General features: G+C 40.8%; 1 long non-coding RNA gene across 1 annotated transcript in view; it reads right to left on the bottom strand.

Annotated features, from left to right (window-relative positions):
- Nucleotides 1-21754, bottom strand: part of LOC125934706 (uncharacterized) — a 24564-nt gene extending 2810 nt beyond the window's left edge. The window contains exons 1-2 of the long non-coding RNA XR_007461496.1: nt 21272-21754; nt 5316-5350 (exon numbers count right to left, since the gene is read on the bottom strand). This is a non-coding gene — a long non-coding RNA (uncharacterized LOC125934706). The remainder of the gene's footprint in view (nt 1-5315; nt 5351-21271) is intronic.
- Between the last annotated feature and the right edge of the window lie 322 nt (nt 21755-22076).

Raw genomic sequence — 22076 nt, 5'->3', positions numbered from 1 at the left:
AAAAAAAAAAAAAGAGGTTAGAGTGGGAGAGAGCCAAAGCATAAGAGACTCTTAAAAACTGAGAACAAACTGAGGGTTGATGGGGGGTAGGAGGGAGGGGAGGGTGGGTGATGGGTATTGAGGAGGGCACCTTTTGGGATGAGCACTGGGTGTTGTATGGAAACCAATTTGACAATAAATTTCATATATTGGAAAAAATAAAAATAAAAAAATAAAATAAAATAAAATAAATAAAATAAATAAATAAAAAATAAAAAAAGAAAAGAAAGCCTCAGCAGATTATGTAACCTATCCAAAAGTTCATAGTGAGTAGCAAAAGTGGCATTCAAATGTTTGCTGAAAAAGCTTGAGCTAAACAAAAGATAAAGCTCAAGAAAGAGAGTGCTCTGAAACCACCGTGCAAGCTCTGTCCTATTGCAGCAGACCCTGAGAAAACAGGTGATCTTAGCCAGTTCACTACACGAAGAAGGCTCGCGGTGTTTCATCATAAAAGCAACTTTTTTCCCTTTCTTGGCGGTCGGGGTGTGGGGGCTCATACTGTGTCCTTATACCTGCTCAGCAGGGCTGTCCTTCTGCTACAGAAAGAAAACTCTGCCAAGTCTCATACATTTTTGGCCAACTCCTGGGTAATAAAAAGACCTACTTTGCCCAGACACAATCTTAACTTAGTGATGCAAAATCTCCAGTGTAATATCGATCAACCCTTCCGCCTTCATCCAGAAGTAATGCCTTGCCCTTCTCCCCAGCTGCCAGTGGACTGCCTGGTGCCTGAGGCCAGCATGCACCTGACGTTTCTCTCTATCCCATGGACCGCAGACCCCACCAATAGCTGATGTCTCTATTCCTGCCAGGGTTGAGGGGGTTGGGGTGTGAAGAAAGGCTTGGTGACTAGAAGAATCCATTCTTGTCTAAGCACTGTTGTGAGGTAGCCCAGTCATTGCTGGACCTAACAGCTACTTAAAGTTGATTTCCTCTCAGAGCACTTTCTCCAGTCTCTCATGGGCCCTTCTACCTACAAAATCTATGTCAGGAGCTAGACTTCACCTTTTTCAGCCTCCCTCTCTCAAGTCAGATCTATCCCTGGCAATACACCTCACACCATTTTACTTGACCCCCACCAGGAACCTAACACCTGCTCCCTCAGTCAGACCCCCTTTTGAACCATGCGAGGCTAACACTCCGGCTCAGAGGGGCAGTGGCAGCCACACTCAGCCCTCTATTCTGCAGTGACAGGCTGCTTTAGCTTCCTTGCATGGGAGTAACCGTCCTGCTGTGTTCTCCAACCACAACAGAACTGAGGCCTCTTAGGGGCCCCACAGAAGCTTCATTCTTTAATCTTGAAGACATCCCCATCCCTACCTACTGCAGGAAAGTGGGGCCCATGGCACAGCTCCCATCTTCAGAATCAGCCCCAACCTCCATCTCTGAACTCATCAAAATCTCCCCTATGAGTGGAGGATTTCAGAGCTATGAAGCTGATTCTCTGTTATTTCCCTTGAAAATCTGTTCATGGCCTAAAAACTCTTGCTGCTGAAACTTCCATTTGAACATCAAGTTACAGCATGAACAGAGTCTTGCTTAGGGGGGTTCATCTGGTGTGTGTAGGCGAGATTCAGTGTGAAGGCACTGAAGGAGAGAAACTTAATAAGCAGTGATTGAGTAATCTACACTATAGACAAGTGAAATATGAACTGGGGCAGTTGTTGTGGGAATGAAAATGGGAAGATTGTCTCAAGATGCCTGGCAGAGATAGAGCAACAGGAACCAAAAGAATGGAAACAGAAAAAGGGGCTTGAGAGCTGGAAGGAAAGTCTGATCAATGACAGAAGCCAGAATTCAGAAGGAGTGCTTTTGAAGGGAAATGGGATGATCAAGCATGGGGCCCTTTAGGCATCATTCCCATACCAGCCAGAAATGAGCAGCAGGGAATTGCAAAATGGGCTTCAGAATTCAGAACGAAAGCCCAGTATCATCTGCAGACAGGCAAGCACTGAACCCACAGTAGTCGTAAGATTGACATTAAAAGTATGTAACAGTAGAAAATGACAGAGAAAAAGAGGAAAATCTCCCCCATACAGATGGTAAGAACATTCAGGAAAGTGGAAACACGGGAAAAGACAGGTCTTTGATGAGCGTCAAAAGATGAAGACAGGATAAGAAAGAAAGTACTAAATATGGCCTCAGGAAGACGTCCATCAGCAGAGATGTTTCCTGGAGTTGCTGAAACTAAGCCCACATCTCAGGAGTTGGAAACTGAAACCAGTTAAGAAGTGGAGGCAATGAGCATAGAATAATTTGGGGGAATTTGTGAACAAGAGGAGACCTCTCTAGGGAACATTTTGAATTTTTTTATTTTTATTTTCATTTTTGAGAGAGAGAGAGAGAGAGAGAGAGAGAGCATGAGCAGGGGAGGGGAGGGAGGGAAAATCCCAAGCAGGCTCCACACTCAGCATGGAGCCCAACATGGGGCTCGATTCCACGATCCTGACCTGAGCTGAAATCAAGAGTCGGAACTCAACCCACTGAGCCACTCAGGCACACCTTGGGGACTTAAAATCGATGCATTTGGACATGTTTGTAGGAAGAGGAGGAAGAGCCAGTGAACAGAAAGTGATTCAAAGAAGCATAAGCTAAGGGAGTCACCAGGGAATCAGAGTCCCCAGAGACATGCAGGAGACAGGACAGGCACAGGAAAATGACACATAAGCACTTCTCTTACACCTCTCCTAAAGGAAAGGAAAGAGAATATGACAGAAAGCCTCAGGTGCAGGAGGGGAACGTTGGGAGACACCAAATTAGAGGGTTTTAAGCTCGCAATAAAGTAGAAAAAGTGAGGTCATTTTAAGAAGACAGGGTAGGGGGTGGTTTCTTGCAAAGAGCAAAAAGTTTTGAAGCGATCACTATGTGGGATGGAATTTTTTTGAATTTTTTTAATGTTTATTCATTTTTGAGAGAGAGAGAGAGAGAGAGAGAGAGAAAGCATGAGTCGGGGAGGGGCAGAGAAAGAGAGAGGGGGAGACACAGAATCCGAAGCAGACTCCAGGCTCTGAGCTGTCAGTACAGAACCCAATGCAGGGCTTGAAACCACAGACTGAGATCATGACCTGAGCCAAAGTTGGCTGCTTAACCGACTGAGCCACCCGGGAGCCCCATATGTGGGATGGAATTTTTAAGAGAATCAATTAGACATTGAGAAAGAATTGCTATTCCAAATAGTGGGTTTAACTGAAACCAAACTCTTCCTCACCACTCACTCCATTATTAATGTCATTTTTCTTCCAGGTCAACTAATTGGCATTGGGTTGTGACTTCCTCCAGAAGCACTTGCCAATCCAAGAAGATCAGAGAAACAAGATAGTACCCTGGGCAGGCCCTTGGCAAAGCAGTTGTTGATGTAGGTCAGGGTGGGGAGAGCATCCAGCATGAAGAGACAGCAGTCTTTAAGGCTGACCACTGGTCATGCAAAAACACAATAAGAAGTAGTAAGGTAAGGGAATGGTGAAATCCACAGGGATGGCAGATGGAGATGGAAAGGTGACAGATAAGAATCAAAAAGTTGAGTCCTGAAGGAAACTGTCGAAGTCCCTTATGTTGGTGGAACAGAGAGATGCAAAGAAAGCTCAGAATTATGAGCAATCTCAAAGACCAAGAAAGCTGCCCTTTCTGTGCGGGTAGCCACAGTTAAGGAGACCACTTCTGCCCAACTCTGGATATTGCCCTTCAGGTGATCTCTCCACTCTGCCCCACAGAGGTGGTGTGAATTTCCTGATCGCTGAATTAGGAAGAAACACCTGAGAGAGTTTAGCTTGGATTTTACGTCTCCCTCTAAGGTGCAAGGTCCCCTTTGGAAAAAAAACACCTTCTCAACTGCTATTCCATGGACACATGGGCACAACTGGTATTGGGCATTTTCCATAACTGGGCAGGTAATTGTAGCCAGTCCTGGGGTTCTGGTTCATCTGACTTTTACACTAAGCTACATCCTCCAACTTAGCTGTTATCAATCATTATACCCTCCAACTGCCACTTAGAAGGGAGGAGAAAGAAAAGTTTTTACTGAACCTTCCAGGAAATTGTCATAGCTTACTGAAACCTCCTGACGTCTGGAACGCTTCTGGTTTATTTCAGCTACAAACTGAATCCATGAAAGAATTCCACTTAAAGTCTTCCTTGTTCTTTTCCATCCCCACTTCATGATGTATGTCATGAGCTTAATCTGAGAGTCAAGACTGTGCAGTGCTCTAACGAATGGCCAGCCATTACTGGCAATGCAGAATGTCTCATCCAGCCATGAAGAATACACTGGATACAATTCTTCTAGCTAAGGAAAGTTTGCCAATAACAGAAAATTGTAATTCCATGCAGGTTCTCAAAGAAAAAATATTAAAAGGATTAATATTGGTCATAGTTTAGATCAGAATAAAATATTAAAGTCAGTCAGGTTAAAAAGAGAAATTAGAATGGACACCCAAAATTTTAATGTGATGTAAGAGATAAAGAAGAAATTTTCACAACTTAAACCCAAATTCCCTTGTGCAGGTCACAATTAGGCCCTTGTTTTGGATGCATGGATTTATAAATATGCAATGATCTGGCCATTGCCCCAGCTCCATATAAAGAAGCACTTCTAGGTGATTGTCTTTATTTCTAACTACAAAGAGTATAAATTCCAATCCAATGCTTAAATTAATTTCACATTATATGTGTGAGTCTTTGAAAACTCTGTTTCTGCCAGTAAAATTGTTGCCATAGTAACTAATGCACTTCTAAAGAGGGAAAAAACGTGCACCAATCTTTTGCCCTGAAATGGTAAACATTAAACTCAATAACAACAGACCACAGCCATTTCATTAAAAGGTCATTCTCTCACCAATGGTATTACACATCTCACACACTTCTTTGAAACAGAGAAATAATATCCTCTTCCCAATCTTTGTGTGTTATCACTCAAGGACAAGAATAAAAGGCCCCTGAATAGTACACTGAGAGATTCATGAAGCACTCACTAAACTTATGTGAAATAAACAACTGCATGTTATATCTTAACTGGTATTTCGTTTTATGAGATAACTAATTCATTAACAATAGTAATGTCCCTCACATCTAAGGGAAACACCTACACAGGATATTTAGGCATTAAAATCATATTAAATTCTATTTAAGCTCTAAATTTCAGGGACCTAAAAGATATCCTGGACCATGAAAACAAGGATGTTCCATATATACCAATGTACATCCAAAATTAATTCCTTTGCTCTTAATTTGTTTACAGCTGTTTTTTGTGTAAAATAAATTTTTGAGTAAATATTTCTTACCTGAGCTTATTTTTTCTTTTTCTCATGTTGAATCACTGTGATATGAAAGGAGACAGTGAATTTATAAATTTCTATTTAATAAATTGTACATTTTTTTAAGTTTACTGACTTGTATATTAGAAAATAGTGGGGGGGGGGTTGCAGGACAAATGTTAGAATTTAGATTTTGGTTAATTGAATATGTCCTTCTATAAGAGACTACAAAAACAAATAAATTTAGTACTCACCCTCAATTTAACAAAAACATAAAGTCCTCCTAAAGCTCAATAGTAATTCTCTCATTTGTTCTCCTATTGCTACTATTTCATCTCTTTGGTTTTTTGTTTGTTTGCTTGTTTGTTTGTTTTTTCATTTAGAAATAACACCTCCAATAAACATTGGAAGTATTATGCTTTATATTTTCCGAAAGTCACCAATTTTGAAATTTGTGGGATAAATCTCTATATACATCCTAGTAATCATTCCTGTTGGCATCAGTAACAAGAAATAAACAATGGAGATTAACAGAATAGGAGAAAATAAATTGTATACCAAAGGGTGTGAAAATATCGTCCTTCTTTTATTAACAACTCTAAGGGAAGAGACAGAGTTCTTTAAGCCAAATATTATAGGTATAACTTCAGACTCTAAAGCAATGATAAACTAATACAACACAAAGCAAAATTAGATTTAGATAACCGACAGATGGATGATGCACAGATGTTCCCAGAACAGCTGCTGTAACAATAATACTTGAACGGTCTTTGGGAAAATTTAGATGATTACTTTCTGTTTGTTGAATGAACTGTATTTAAGAATTAGATCTAATAAATATTGCTCCTTCACTCCTGCATGTGCCTGTTAGCCAATCTGAAGTGCAATGAATTGGGCATTTATTTCAAAATGTCTGTGGCTTAGAACAATAAAGACATTCAACCTCATGGCCACCGCTATTGTTATCATATTATGTCCCTAACTGATCACAGATTGGCCACAGCTTTCCTGGGAATAATTCTACCCCAAATGTTGTTGATTACTACATACAGCATCCATTTGGAATGATCGATGGTTTCCAGTGCCATGTACCATGTAAAAACCATGTACCTTGGCTCCACTTTGGGGCCACCCAATCCATCAGAAATCCAGCCAAGCCCAGAAGACATTTTAGGTTTTGCCACGCATGCTGGAAAACTGACACCTGATTGAGGACTGAGGCTCCATTTTAATGAGTCTCCCTGGTCTTGAATCCATCACTGCCAAGACTGACAAACCTCAAAACTTGGCACCCTCCATCAGAAACTATTTAACCTGTAAGTCTGCCTGGCATAAAGAACTGTGAGCCTGGATGTTTGTAATAATGAAAACTTGCTTAGCTAAGCTGCAAGAGCAAGTGATACCTCTTACCAAAAAGAACTTTGAAGATTGAGGCATTAACACTGGCGTTTCCATACTTTTAGCAAGTATAAGCAATTATTTTGTTTTTTAGGGTTACCAGGATCTATATAGTGAGTACGGAAACAAGGCATAAAAATCCATACATGTAAATGACTTGTGAGGCGATCAGTATTTATAGAAACTAATGCAAATATACTAAACAGAACACAGTACAGGCCCTTCCAGGATGGGCTGGGCCCTAAAGCAAAATCAACCCTTTCCAGTAGAAACAACTACTGTGGATAGTCTAATGATGGGATGAGATCACCCACCCACGTGAGGCACGGTCTTGCGGGCACAGGGACAGAAACATGTACTGGTCACCAGCATCCATGTGCTTCTCCCCATGTCCGAGTTCTCTTGCATTAGCAGGGGCTTTGTGACTATGTGTAGGAGTGAAGTGTGCTCCTTCTGATCTGAGGTGTATAAGGGTGGATGTGAATTTTTCATGCATGTGTCCCCTGCTGCAGTGATCTACATTCTGAGATGCCAGGCTCCCAACATGATGGCACTTCTGTGAGTCTGGGTCTCTGACTACCACCAACAACCTACACTGGTTACAGCATAAGCAAGAAAAAAATCTGTATTACCAACTGAGATACTAAATTAATTCGCTGCAGTATAACCTAGCCTTACACGGACAGCGAACGCTAGGAGTAAAAATGACCCTCAGGCAGACCGCTGATATCAGGAATGTTCCAGAAAAGAGTAACAGGTGATGTCTGAATACCAGAGCACTGTAGTGAGCAGTCTAGGCACTGGTTGCATTACAAGCTCTATGCTGATAAGCAGGCATAGAGCTTTGGTCATGGGATCTTTTTGCAGGAGAGCTTCTTGAGTGGGTGTGTAAGACTTCATAACCAGAATGGCAAATTACAATAAGAGGATGTCATCACAGAAACAAAAGAGGCACTTATTTATCTGAATGGGGACACAATATAAGGATGAGACCATCTAAGCTACTGAAAAAAGTCTCCAAAAACTCTGTGCAGGGATAAGACTTTTACCAAGGCTGGCATGAGACTAATAACTACCAGTAAAAGACTTGAAATCCCACCTCTGAGCAAAGAGCTTATTCTGAGGCAGAGAGCCAGGCTGGTCATAACAATTACTTCAAAAATTTTAATGAAAAATGTTTAAACAAGGTTCATACAATGATCAAGTCCATGTCTATCATCAACATGATCAAATAAAATGATGGTGAGTCAATTCTCTCATGCTGGGTCGATTCTCACAGACCACATAGGACTAAATCAGAAGGCGCTTCAGGGAGCAGGGGTTGATTCCAAGCCAAATTCATGCCAAGGCTAGTTTATGTCTATCAGCATAAAAGACGTCTCTTGGTTCTCCTATATAAAAAGTTTTTTCATAGAAATTTAATGTCTTCAGTATTGATAAGCAACTATATCATTTCATGGCATTAATAAAAACTGTTAATGAAATTCATAGCATTTTTTTCTGCTCCCACCTACTTTAAAAAGACATTTTCAGGGCGCCTGGGTGGCTCAGTCGCTTAAGCGTCTGACTTCGGCTCAGGTCATGATCTCATGGTTCGTGAGTTCTAGCCCCACATTGGGCTCTGTGCTGACAGCTCGAAGCCTGGAGCCTGCTTCTGATTCTGTGTCTTCCTCTCTCTCTGCCCCTCCACCACTCATGCTCTTTCTCTCTCTCTCTCTCTCTCTCTCTCTCTCACTCAAAAATAAATAAACATTTAAAAAATTTTTTTAAATAAAAGAAAAAAAGAAACAAAAGACATTTTCAAACATGTCTGATTGCCTTTGAAATGTGGCAACGTGCCGCATACACACACACACACACACACACACACACACACACACACACACCTTTACCTATTGGCTTTGGCAAAGGCAAGAAGAAGCTTCCATTCTTGGGCAAAAATGCATGAGTTCTGCTTTAGCCAATGAATCTAAACATGCCAATAAAGAAAATCAGAAATAACAAAGTGAATTTAGATTTAGACTTTGCCCAGATAAAATTGGTTTGGGCTAAATTTAGAATTGTGAAGAGAATTCAGCAAACACCCATATTGGTCTTTAAAATATTAAATCAGCATTTTGACAGATGTGTTTCTTTACAACTTTGATCTGTCATGTCATAGATAGAACTATATCTAGTTTTACAAACCAACATTCAAATGATTTACAAAAGAAGAAAAGGATTGCCAAAGAGGAAGTCACCCAAAGATTTATGAAAAACAGGTATACATGAAAAGAAACTGAAATTTCATATGGAGCTAAGTCTTATGGTCAGTAAATCAAATATTATCTGATCATCCTTGGTTGACTTAAACTCATCCTTAAAGCAAATGTAAGAAACTGCTAATCAGTCAGTTAAAACAATGACCAGTTTGCAATTGATCAAGTACTTGATAGAAGTATTATTACATGTAGATAAACTAAACCTACATTTAAAAAAATGGTTTGATTTGATTTACAATGGTTTGATTAAGTATTTAAAGTCCCTTAAAGAAGTTCTCGTAGTATGTATTCTTTTATTGACTTAGTAACAAGAGTTAAGTTCTTTTACTCTATGAATTAGTGTGATACTTATAACTCTTTCAAGCATAAATATTAAAGTATCACTTTGGTTGTTCAATAACCTGGTGGCAAATATAAATATAAGGTCATAGGTATCATATATACATGGAGATTTAAAAATACCATCCCACCTAAATCAATAGTGTAAAATGTATTGATTTAATTCCATCTCGAAGAGAAGGAAAAATGAGCAGTGGTGCTTTCGTACAGCTTATCATTGTTCATACAGAGTTTCAAATTTGTTTACGATTATAACGAAAACCATCTACTTCATGGCAAACTGATAAACAAGTGGGCCAGGGAATTATCAAGAGAACCATATCATTTTCAAAAAGTCTATAGATAAAAACCTCAGAAAATATTTTGTGGTTAAGGAATGCAAGAACATTAAACTCTTTGAAAACCATATAGGTTATTTTTCTAATTATCACAAAATAAAAACACGGGATTTTATTCTAAGTATGGGCAAAATATGTGTGTGTGCATATGTGTTGTACGTACAGACATATACACTCAGTTATACACATTCCCTAAAGCACTGTTGCCACAAGTTTCTTAAGCAAAGTGAAATTAGTTAGCAGATGTGTTGTGGATGAAATTAATGTAGCAAATGTGTTCTAGACTATCACTGAATTGTAATAAAATAAGTAACAAAGTAAGAATACAAAAATGCAACTCACCAACAAGTAAAATACTGAGGTACCCTATAGATTCAACCTTCCCACAAAGATTAACCTTCTTCTTCCATGCTTCTCCACCATCTACATGGTCTTAAAATCCAAGGCTACAGATAGGCAGATAGGTCAGCTCTCCAACTTTCCTGGGACAAGACACCAGGTCTTGGTAGGTCCAGCCAAGAGAGACATGGGTTGCAGCCCAGGAGCCAAACAGACAGAAGGTGGTAACCAGATGGGAAATATGATATGAGATACCAGATATCATAAGAAAGAAGACAAAACAATGCTGGCTGAAACAAATATCCAGAAGGGAAAGCAAAGGAACCAAATTGGTTATAAGCAGAGTCTATAGGCATCACTGACTTCTATACTATGAACAAAACACAGCACTCCAGATGGGAAAGGGCAGCCAATCGGAATACCTGAATGAAAGCCAAGAATCACATTCCCCAAGGGAATCTCTCCCAGATCAGAACTAAGTCATCATACAGAGCATAGAAGTAGCAATTCTCTCAATGTACTATCATCCAAAGTGGAGATGACGCCACCTTTTTCTCGCTTCTAGCTAAAACAAGGCTGAAGCATTAAAGACTTTATTAGGATCTAAGTAGAAAAAAAAAAAGGAAATTAACAGAGAATGCTATGAATTTAGTTAATCTGACGCCCCTGGACAAACAAGAGAGACTGAGTCCCATAAGCCTTACTAAGAATAGATGGCCAGTGTCAGGAATAACTTGTTTCAGAGGAGACCCTGATCTCAACCCACAGTAGGTCCGTTTGACCATTACAAACCTCAACAGGATTCCCACATCTTCTTTCATTCTCTCCTTCCACTGAAACAATAGTTAAGCTTTATTCTTTAAATGACTGCTATTAACAACTCTAACCTACGTTGATGTTTTTGGTATATCACATATATACTCATTTTGATGTTAAATTCCAGATTCTCCTAAATAATACTTGTTTAATTAAGGTATTTCAAGAGGAAGTGACAGTAATAAGTTCTTTTTGAACATTTCCTTCATGGGTCCCAGCATATGCTAGGCATTTTGTCCACAATAAATTGAATTATATGAGATTTACATTCTCTACAAAAATTTTACTTAAAATGATCATTAGTCATATTGCGTGACTGAGCAGCTTGTCAAAAGGATATTCTTTCCATGTATATTAGAAGTATCTTATACAAAAGCATATTCTTATATTCTTATACTCTTATACAATGTAAAAGATGAGGCAAGGATTTCACCATGTCCTCAGGAGGGCATTTGACTACGAACAGTGACTGTATAGGGTTTTATAATCATTCCCAGGAAATCTGACTTCATGACTTAATAGCAACCAACAATTTGGGGGGCCTATGCCATGACAAGTACTTTTGAATAGCATAGAAGAAATGTGAAAAATGGTGGGGCACTCTTGGGACACTGGGCACAAAGAGACTAGTCACTCCTTCACCTCTCACTCAACTGTCTTTGTCTACCTCCAGGTACTCCCAAATCTCTGGGAATCAGACCCAATCTTCCTTGTCATTGATTCTCCAATTCATTCACCCACCCAATATTGACTACATGCTATTTTGTGCCAGGCATTCAGCTGGAATAGACCCATTCACAAGACTGTCAAAAGCCCCACCCTCACTTTATCATATTCTAGTGGTATAGACATAAACAAACACATGACTGATAAATAAAAAAGTAACTACAAACTGTGGCAAGTTCTAGGAAGAAAGCTGTCCACCTGAAATGGACAATAAGATGAGGACCCAGTTAAACAGGGCGATCAGGTAGGGCTGCTCTGAAATCTGAGTGTTAACAATGAACAAGCCATGCAATGAGGCTGGCAAAGAACATTCCAGGCAGATGCTGGCATCTTCAAGGTTGGACCTTGTCCTTCCTTGGTGCTCTGTATAAGAAGGGAAATTAAAACTAGGCTCAGCACACCATCTATAATGATTATAATTTCAGAGTCAGGTTGTTCCCTGAAAAGATATTTACATGCCTTCCCGACATCACTCAGATGATGCCACAAGCCAAACTCACAGACATGTTAGTCAAACGCATAGGAATGTACACAGAAAAGGAGGTGTTTCAACATAATGAGGACAACAAAGGCAAGAGAAATGTAGGCCAAAGTAAATTTCCTTACAACTTGCAGCCCATTGATAAATACCTGAGACAAGCAGGGCATGACATTCCTCAAGGAACTCATGGCTGCCTCAATGTGAATGCTTTGCTAGAAACTAAAACAACCTTATCTTGACAATGGCCAGAACTCCAAGATCGTGTTACTCTTCTTAAACACAGAGAAACCCTTTTATGGGCACCTGGGTGGCTCAGTCAATTGAGCCTCTGACTTCAGCTCAGGTCACAATCTCCTGGCTTGTGAGTTTGAGCCTCACAAACTCTGTGCTGTCAGCACAGAGCCTGGAGCCCACTTCGAGTTCTGTGTCTCCCTCTCTCTCTGCCCCTCGCCTGCTCACACTCTGTCTCTCTCTTTCTCAAAAGTAAATAAACGTAAAAAAAAATTTAACATGCAGAAACCCTTTTAGAGACTTAGGTTATCTCTCTCCCTCACCCCCCAACTTAAAAGTATATAACCAGTCACTTCTTACTATCCCAGTGCAGCTCTTTCCTGCCCACGGGTCCTGTCTCCATGCTTCAGTAAAAACACCTATTTGTACCGTAAACATCTCAAGAATTCTTTCTTGACCATTGGGTTTAATGATCCCGCATCAAATATATTGACAGTCAGGAAAAAGCTACAAATCTCAATGATCTTTCCATTATAGCCCAAGACAGTTTATAAGCAGAGTAATGCTGGACAGTTGGGCCAGCCAGATAGTCTCTCTTGGAAATAAACTGGGAAATAAATAAATCAAATAGAGAGCTAAAGTTGGAAGCAGGTGGGAAAGCCAGAGTAATAAGGAGGCAACAAAGCCCTAAGGTACAGAAGAGAGTCAGATGGCGGAGAAGTAGGGGGACTGGAATTTCCCTAGTTCCTCAAACCCAGCAGTACTGAGGTCAGAACACGGAATACCAGGAATCCAGGCTACAGAGTGATGGAAAAACCTCCACAGGTGGAAAAAGACAGCTTGGCAGGGCAGAGGTGCATGTATGCGAATTGGGAGAGAGAAAATGGGCAGCATAGGCACATAGTGGGGGGAAACCCTTCAGTGGAGAAACAAAAGGAAGAGAAAGAGAGGCTGTGGAAGTATGGGATTGCATGTGGACAAGAGAAAAACCACGGACCGCAGACTGGAGAACAAGAAATACAGAGAGAACCGGTTTCTACTCTGCAAGAAGCCTTAGGCCCTAAAGGTCAGAGTTGTCAGGGTTTGCACGACTTTCTCCGGACTGGAGACCACAGTGTGCGAGCCGGCGTGGTGGGTAGTGATCTCAGAGGCACACTGAGAGAGAACAGTCCCCTGCCTTAAGTACTGTGGGAAGAGGGTAAATTGCCCCCTCCCCCCCTCCAAAGACAAAGGACCCTGCAGGCACCAGCTAGAGGCCCTTTGTCAACTGGGAGGAATGGCACTACCCAGAAACAGGTCCGCGAGGTGCGGGATCCTTTAAAACATCAGGGTTTGAAATCCAGCCGAGCACCCAGGAGGCATGGGAGACTGTGAGGCAGGACAAGCCGCGCTGCTCTCGAGGGCTGCCTACGCAGCGTGGTTTGGGACACCCAGTCCGGGAGGAGAGGTAGGGGAGTCGCCATTTTTCTCCCCAACACCAGCATGGTGGGGCTTCAGGGTACAGGACAGCGGCCCCAGTGGAGGCGGGGGGGGGGGGGGGGCGCCCCCACCCCCCCCCCCCCCCCCCCGGGGGGGGGGGGGGGGGTGGGGGACGGGGCGGCGGCCGGGGGGGGGGGGGGGGGGGGGGGGGGCGCCTACACCAAACCCCACCCCTCCGTGCTGGTAACTGTGTATCTACTGGAACTGGAAGGACACTGAGCAACCAGACAGCCTCTGCTCCAGACCAGCACAGCCACCGATCCCAGGCTCTGTGAGTTTTACATGTTGATCTGTTTTGTTTTGTGTGTTTTTAACTATCATTATTTTTTTCTCCTTTCTTTTCTTTACTTCTCTTCTCTTTTCTCTTCTCTTTCTACTCCCATCTTTTTTTTCTTTCCCCTTTGGAATCAGCCTCATAATTTCTGATTTCATTTTTGATCAATTCTTATATATATTTCTTCTTCTTCTTCTTCTTTCTTTCTTTCTTTCTTTCTTTCCTTACTTCCTTCTTTCTTTTTTTTTCCTTCTTTCTTTTCTTCCTTCTCTTTTCTGGTTGTTTGTTTAATCAGTCATTTTTACTCTATTCTTTTTACACTTTTTCTGTATCTCCTTCTTCTTTATTTTCCTCTCACTCTCTGTGGATTAATCCTGTAGTTTCTTTCTGTTTAACATTTTATTTTTTGAGACAGAGAGTCGGAGAATGAGTGGAGGAAGGGGGGAGAGAGAGAGGGAATCACAGAATCCAAAGCAGGCTCCAGGGTCTAAGCTGTCAGCACAGAGCCCATCGTGGGGCTCGAACTCATGAACCAGGAGATCATGACCTGAGCCGAAGTCAGAAGCTTAACCAACTGAGCCACCCAGGTGCCAGGACTTATAATTTCTTTGATTCTCTGCCTGGTCTTTTTTTTTTTTTCTGCCCCTGTCCTTTCTCTCTTTGTACGGGAAAAGACTTCTCCCTGCCCCAACCTTTTTCCTTTTTGCCAAGGCTACTTTAATGAACAAATCAAAGCACCCCTAGTGGAAGGTCCAATCCACCACTACAAGCAGTGAGATCAAGCAACCAAAGACACAACAACAGAGTGCATGCAACACACTCCAAAAACACTTCCTGAAGTGCCAGGCCCTGGACAGGGTATGATCCCTTTTTAATACAGTAGTACTTGCAAATGCGGGGCACATAACAAACTATTAAAACACATAAAAGACCGAAAACTAGCAAAAATGACAAAACAGAAGAATTCTCCTCAAAAGAAATTCCAGGAAGAAATGACAGCCAGAGAATTGTTCAAAACATATGTAAACCATATATTTGAACATGAATTTACAGTAGTAGTCATAAGACTAATAGCTAGGCTTGAAAAAAAGCATAGGAGACAGCAGAGAATCTATTGCTGCAGAGACCAAGGACCTAACACAAATTAAGAAATGCTGTAAGTTAGATGCAAAATAAACTAGATGCAGTGGCAGCAAGGATGGAAGAAACAGAGGGGAAGATAGGTGAAATAGAAGATAAAATTACAGAAAATGATGAAACTGAGAAAAAAAGGGATAGGAAGTTACTAGACCACAAGTGATTCAGAGACCTAAGTGATTCAATGAAATGAAATAATACCTGTATCATAGCAATCCCAGAAGATGAAAAGAAAGAGAAAGGGGCAGAAGGTTTATTTGAACAAATTATAGCTGGTTAACTTTCCAAATCTGGGGAAGGAAGCAGACATCCAAATCCAGGAGACACAGAGAACTGCCTTCAAAATCAACAAACACAGGTCAACACCACAACATAACATGGTAAAACTGGCAAAATACAAAAATAGGGAATTCTGAAAGCAGCTAGGGACAAATGGACCTTAACCTGGAAGGGAAGACACATAAGGGTAGTAGCAGACCTGTCCATTGAAACTTTGCAGGCCAGAAGGGAGTGGCAGGAAATATTCAATGTGATGAATAGGAAAAATATGCAACCAAGAATGCTTTATCCAGCAAGACTGTCATTCAGAATAGAAGGAGAGATAAAGGCTTTTCCAGACAAATAAAAACTAAAGGAGTTCACGACCACTAAAACAGCCCTGCAAGAGATCCAAAGGGGGACTATGTGAATGGAAAGCAGCAAAGACTACAAAGGACCAGAAATATCAGCACAAGTGTGAAACTTACAGATAACACAATGACACTAAATTCATATCTTTCAATAATCACTCTGAATATAAACGGACTAAATGCCCCAATCAAAAGACATACAGTATCAGAATGGATAAAAAACCAAGATTCATCTATATGCTGCCTATAAGAGACTCGTTTTAGACCTGAGGACACCTTCAGATTGAAAATGAGGGGCTGGAGAACCATCTATCAGGCTACTGGATGTTAAAAGAAAGCTGGAGTAGCCATACTTATATCAGACAAACTAGGTTTTAAACCAAAGATTATAACAAGAGATGAAGAAGGGCATTATATCATAATTAAAGGGTCTTTCCATTAAGAAGAGCTAACAATTATAAATTATAATTGTTTATGCCCCCAAGGTGCAGTGCCCAAATATATAAATCAATTAATCACAAACATAAGCAAACTTACTGATAATATTCTGTAATTATAGGTGACTTTTATAATCCACTTACAACAATGGACAGATCATCTAGACATAGAATAAATAAGGAAACAATGGCTTTGAATGATACACTGGACCAGATAGACTTCACAGATATATTCAGAACTTTTCATCCAAAAGCAGCAGAATATACATTTTTCTTGAGTGCACATGGAACATTCTCCAAAATAGATCACATATTGGGTAACAAAACAGCCCTCAACTGATATAAAAGGATTGAGATTATACCATGCATATTTTCAGATCACAATGCTATGAAACTTGAAATCAACCACAAGAAAAAATTTGGAAAGCCTCCAAATGCATGGAAGTTAGAGAATATCCTACTAAAGAATGAATGGATCAACCAGGAAATTAAATAAGAAATTACAAAATATATGGAAGTAAATGAAAATGGAAACATGACAGTCCAAACCCTTTGGGACACAGCAAAGGCAGTTCTAAGAGGAAAATGCATTGCATTCCAGGCCTATCTCAAGAAGCAAGAAAAATCCCAAATACAGAATCTAACCTCCCACCTAAAGGAACTAGAAACACAGCAGCAAAGAAAGCCCAAAGCCAGCAGAAGAAGAGGATTAATAAAGATTATAGCAGAAATAAACAGTATAGAATCAAAACAAACAAACAAACAAAAACAAAACAGTAGAACAGATCAATGAATCTAAGTGCTGGTTTGTTGAAAGAATAAACAAAACAGATAAACTCCTAGCCAGACTTCTCAAAAAGAAAAGAGAGGGGATCTAAATAGATAAAATCAAAAATGAAAGAAGAGAGATCACAACCAATACCATAGAAATACAAACAAGTATTAGAAAACACTATAAAAAAGTATATGCCAGCTAACTGGACAACCTGGAAGAAATAGAAAAATTCCTAGACACCTACACACTACCAAAACTCTAATGAGGAGAAATAGAAAATTTGAACAGACCCATAACCAGTGAAGAAATGGAATCAGTTATCAAAAATCTCCCAACAAATAAGAGTCCTGGGCCAGAAGGCTTCACAGAGGAATTCTACCACATTTAAAGTGGAGTTAATACCTATTCTTTTCAAGTTGTTCCAAAAAGTAGAAATGGAAGGAAAGCTTCCAAACTCATTCTATGAAGCCAGCATTACCTTGATTCCCAAATGAGACAAAGACCCCGCTGAAAAGGAGAAGTACAGGCCAATATCCGTAATGAACATAGAGGCAAAAATTCTCAACAAGATACTAGCAAATTGAATTCAACAGTATATTAAAAGAATTATTCACCATGATCAAGTGAGATTCATTCCTGGGCTATAGAGCAGGTTCAGTATTCACAAATAAGTCAATGTGATACATCACATTAATAGAAGAAATGGTAAGAACCACGTGATCCTGTCAACAGATTCAGAAAAAGCATTTGACAAAATACAGCATCGTTCCTTAATAAAAACTCTCAAGAAATTCAGGATAGAAGAAACATACCTTAACATCATAAAAGCCATAGATGAAAGACCCACAGCTAATATCATCCTCAAAGGGGAAAAACATAGAGCTTTCCCTCTGAGATCAGGAACACGACAGGGATGTCCACTGTCACCACTGTTGTTTAACACAGTGTTGGAAGTCCTAGCCTCAGCATTCAGACAACAAAATGAAATAAAAGGCATTCAAATTGGCAAAGTCAAACTTTCACTTTTTGCAGATAACATGAGACGCTACGTGGAAAATGTGAAAGATTACCCAAAACCTGCTAGAACTGATTCATGAATTCAGCAAATCACAGGATGTAAAATCAACGTACAGAAATGGGTTGCATTTCTAAACATCAATAATGAAGCAACAGAAGGAGGTATCAAGGAATCAGTCCCACTTACAATTGCACCAAGAACCATAAAATACCTAGGAATAAACCTAACCAAAGATGTAAAAGATCTGCATGCTGAAAACTATAGAGAGCTTATGAAAGAAATTGAAGAAGACCCAAAGAAATGGAAAAATATTCCACATTCACATATTGGAAGAACAAACATTGTTAAAAAGTCAATACTACCCAAAGCAATCTGCACATTCAATGCAATCTCAATCAAAATAGCACCAGTATTCTTCACAGAGCTAGAGCAAACAATCCTAAAATTTGTATGGAACCATAAGAGACCCCAAATAGCCAAAGTAATGTTGAAAAAGGAAACCAAAGATAGAGGCATCACAGCCCCAGACTTTAGCCTCTACTACAAAGCTGTCCTCACCAAGACAGTATGGTATTGGCACAAAAACAAACACATATACCAATGGAATAAAATAGAGAACCCAGAAATGGACCCACAAATGTATGGCCAACTAATTTTGACAAAGCAGGGAAGAGTATCCAGTGGAAAAAAGACAGTCTCTTTGGCAAATGGTGCTGGGAGAACTGGACAGCAACATGCAGAAGAATGAAACTGGACCACTTTTCTTACACCATAGACAAAAATAAACTCAAGATGGATGAAAGACCTAAATGTGAGACAGGAAACCATCAAAACCCTAGAGGAGAAAACGGGCAACAACCTCTTTGACCTCAGCCACAGCAATTTCTTGCTTGGCACGTCTCCAAAGGTAAGGGAATTAAAAGCAAAAATGAACTATTGGGACCTCATCAAGATAAAAAGCTTCTGCATTGAAAAGGAAACAATCAACAAAACTAAAAGGCAACCAATTGAATGGAAAAGATATTTGCAAATGGCATATCAGATAAAGGGTTAGTATCCAAAATCTATAAAGAAGTTACCAAACTCAACACCCAAAAAACAAATAACCTAGTGAAAAATGGGCAGAAGACATGAATAGACACTTGTCCAAAGAAGACATCCAGATGGCCAACAGACACACGAAAAGATGCTCAACATGGCTCATCATCAGGGAAAATAAAAATCAAAACCGCATTAAGATACTACCTCAAACCAGTCAGAGTGGCTAAAATTAACAACCCAGGAAACAACAGATGTTGGTGAGGATGTGGAGAAACTCATAACATAATACTCAAAATGTCCATATCTCAACTGAAAACCATTGTCATACTAAGAACCCTCTTGCACTGCTGGTGGAAATGCCAACTGGTACAGCCACTCTGGAAAGCAGTATGGAGGTTCCTGAAAAAATTAAAAATGGAATTACCCTACGACCCAGCAATAGCACTACTAGGAATTTATCCAAAGGATACAGGAGTGCTAATTCATAGGAGCACATGCATGCCAATGTTTATAGTAGCACTCTCAACAATAGCCAAATTATGGAAAGAGCCTAAATGTCCATAGGATGAATGGATAAAGAAGGTGTGGTATATATGTACAATGAAATACTCCTCAGCAATGTAAAAGAATGAAATCTTGCCATTTGCAACAACGTGGATGGAACTGGAGGGTATTATGCTAAGTGAAATGAGTCACTCAGAAGTAGACAGATTTCACTCATATGTGGAATTTGAGAAACTTAACAGAAGACCATCAGGGAAGGGAAAGAAAATAAGTTACAGACAGAGAGGGAGGCAAACCATAAGATATTCTTAAATACAGAAAACAAACTAAGGGTTGATGGGGATGGGGAATTGGGGGGGTGGGGAAAATGGATGACGGGCATTGAGGAGGGCATTTGTTGGGATGAGTATTGGGTGTTGTATGTAAGTGATGAATCACAGGAATCTACGCCCAAAGCCAAAACTACACTGTACACATTGTATGTTAGCTAACTTGACAATAAATTGTTAAAAAAAGAAAGCCCAATGGTATTGGAAGGATAAAATAGAGAAGATGCTGATGACAGACAGTAGGAAGAAGAACATGCGCAAAGACATGAAGACCAATAGAGCACATAAATGGCAGAACATTAGTCTGGAGATCAGATGAGTCTAGCTGCTTATCCTTAGTGCTGCCTCAGATTCTGACCCTCTCAATTAGGCTAAGGCACAAGGTTTCTGTACTGGTGTTTCTGAAGCATTCCAGCTTCCTTCATTGCAACATGTACCCTGACAATAGATAAAGTTTGACCCTTCGGAGTTCACTGAGCAGGAATGACTAAAACTATTTCTTGATACAAAGAATGCCTAGCAAATACACCCCATTACATCAACCTTCCCCTTTATGGAACAATGAGACAATTTAAATGTTACAGACATAGTATCATTGCTGAATCTCCGGAGCCTAAGGCAGTGGCTGAAACATAAAAAGCACACAATAAAGGTTTGTTTAATAAGTTACTCGATGAGTGAATGAAAGAAATAAGAACTACCGACATTTGTATTCATTATTGAAAAACTATGGTCTTCTCTTCTCAAACCTATGTCTCTACAAAATTGAAGTTTGAAAAAAAACATAGAAATATTATTTTATATCACAATTTCTGCTAATAAAGTATATTCAGAAATACAGAGACCTTAAGAAATCAGTTCAATATTTTTAGGTATAAACAGATATACAAACAATAAAATGAGTCCCAGATCAGAGTCTAATTTCTCCCTTCCTATCATTGAACATCCAAAGATGTCCCCCGCTTTCTCTTACAGGAAAAGGTATACTACTTCTGGGAAAGAAGGAAAGGAGGGGGAGAGGAAGGGAGGGAAGATGAAGGATCTTAAGTCCCCTTCCTCTCTGCACAACCCATATTTCTATCCTGTCCCTTATCTCTCTTTTTCCCTTTGTCCTCTGAGAGCTTTTGATTGCCCAGAGCACAGAAATGGCACAATTGCCTGTTAATGGCAATCTCTCAACCCCAAATTAGCGACCTGGTCCCTGCTGGTGGGTCTCCAGAGCCCTACTTCTTTCAGACCACTTCACTCTGTTCACTACTGGTTCTGACAATTAAGTCAAGGTCACATGTCAGTGTGAATGAGAAATAAATTGGAAATCTTGAATCTAGAGTGTTTAGATTGGAACAGACATTGGTCTTTCCTCCCTTATTACTTTGTATCTTAAGTAATATTTCTTTGCACAAATGAAATAAAAAGAGAAGAAAAACTTACCATGTTCTGAATGAAATGACATTAAGTTTAGAAGTTGTGGGGGGAGGGGGGAGAGTGGAAAGCTGGGATGGCAGAACAGCATGGAGGTTTTTTGTGTACCTTGTGTCTGTGGAGTGACGCCAGACCAACACTGGACCATCCTGCTGCGCCTAGAAACTGATCTGGGGATTGACACGGCAGTCTGCATGGCCTGGGCCATGGACTTCAGTGGTGAGGGTCGTGGAGAGGTGAACTTGGGGGAGGGAAGCTGCAGATGTCGGGGGCCACTTTTGCATGGCAGGGGCGGGAAAGAGTGTGGGAAGGGCACCCCTCCCCAGGAGGCTGGACAGAGGGTGGAGGATTGGAGACAGCTGCAGGGACAGACCTGGGGGTGGGAGGGAGAAGGGAGAGGGTTTGAAATCCGTTGGGACTGTGGGCGGAGTGGAGGCAGGAGCACGGAGTCTGGGGCTCTGCAGCTCCATGCCTGGCGGTGCTCTGGTGGGAGAGGTGCTCTCGGGCCACAGGGGGAGAGGCAGTTCCACTGCTAGAGGGACATTTGGTGGAGGCTGTGAGGCCACCTGGGCCCAGCAGACCCCAGAGGGTGGCCTCCTTTGCTGGTGCTGGAGCAGGGTCATTGGGGGTGAAGCCTGGTGCCAGGTATGTGTTGTGATTTTTCCATGGTCCCTAGGGCGCTGCTGCTACACTGCCTCGCAAACTTTTTCTGGGGTAGGCTGGCGCCTGGCAGTGGTCTCTGGGCACCAGCAGCAGTGCAGTCCCCGGAGTTCCTGGGTACAGCCGACATCCGGCCATTGCTTGGTGGGACCCT

Source organism: Panthera uncia (genome assembly GCF_023721935.1).
Source record: "Panthera uncia isolate 11264 chromosome A1 unlocalized genomic scaffold, Puncia_PCG_1.0 HiC_scaffold_17, whole genome shotgun sequence".
Lineage (NCBI taxonomy): Eukaryota > Metazoa > Chordata > Mammalia > Carnivora > Felidae > Panthera > Panthera uncia.
Note: the sequence above shows the minus strand (reverse complement) of the source record. Positions and strands in the feature narration are given on the sequence as shown.